Here is a 221-nt window from a genome sequence, read left to right as displayed (position 1 = left end):
TTCATAACAAGAGTTATCTCGAGACACTTTACAGCTAGAGTTGGTCTAGACCACACTCCAGAATTTACAAGGACCCAACAGTTCTAGTAGATTCCTCCAGAGCAAGCAACAGTGCGACAGTGGCGAGGAAAAACATAAGGACTCTGGGGAGTGACTAGTGATGTTGGCAGATAATTAATAAAGGTAATGCGTCAGTCAAACAATGTTCCATAGACATGCTC

General features: G+C 43.0%; 1 long non-coding RNA gene across 3 annotated transcripts in view; it reads left to right on the top strand.

Moving 5' to 3' along the window:
- Positions 1 to 221, top strand: part of LOC117961749 — a 3,187-nt gene that overhangs the window by 2,724 nt on the left and 242 nt on the right. Inside the window, exon 1 of one of the 3 annotated variants that reach the window (XR_004660479.1) lies at positions 162 to 183. The exons of the other annotated variants lie outside the window; for them this stretch is intronic. This is a non-coding gene — a long non-coding RNA (uncharacterized LOC117961749). Of the gene's footprint in view, positions 1 to 161; positions 184 to 221 lie in introns of those variants that run through there. 3 annotated transcript variants of the gene reach the window in all.

The sequence above is a fragment of the Etheostoma cragini genome, chromosome 18 (genome assembly GCF_013103735.1).
Source record: "Etheostoma cragini isolate CJK2018 chromosome 18, CSU_Ecrag_1.0, whole genome shotgun sequence".
In the NCBI taxonomy this organism is placed as follows: Eukaryota; Metazoa; Chordata; class Actinopteri; order Perciformes; family Percidae; genus Etheostoma; species Etheostoma cragini.
The sequence above is the reverse complement of the archived record's forward strand: the minus strand, read 5'-3'. Positions and strand labels throughout refer to the sequence as shown.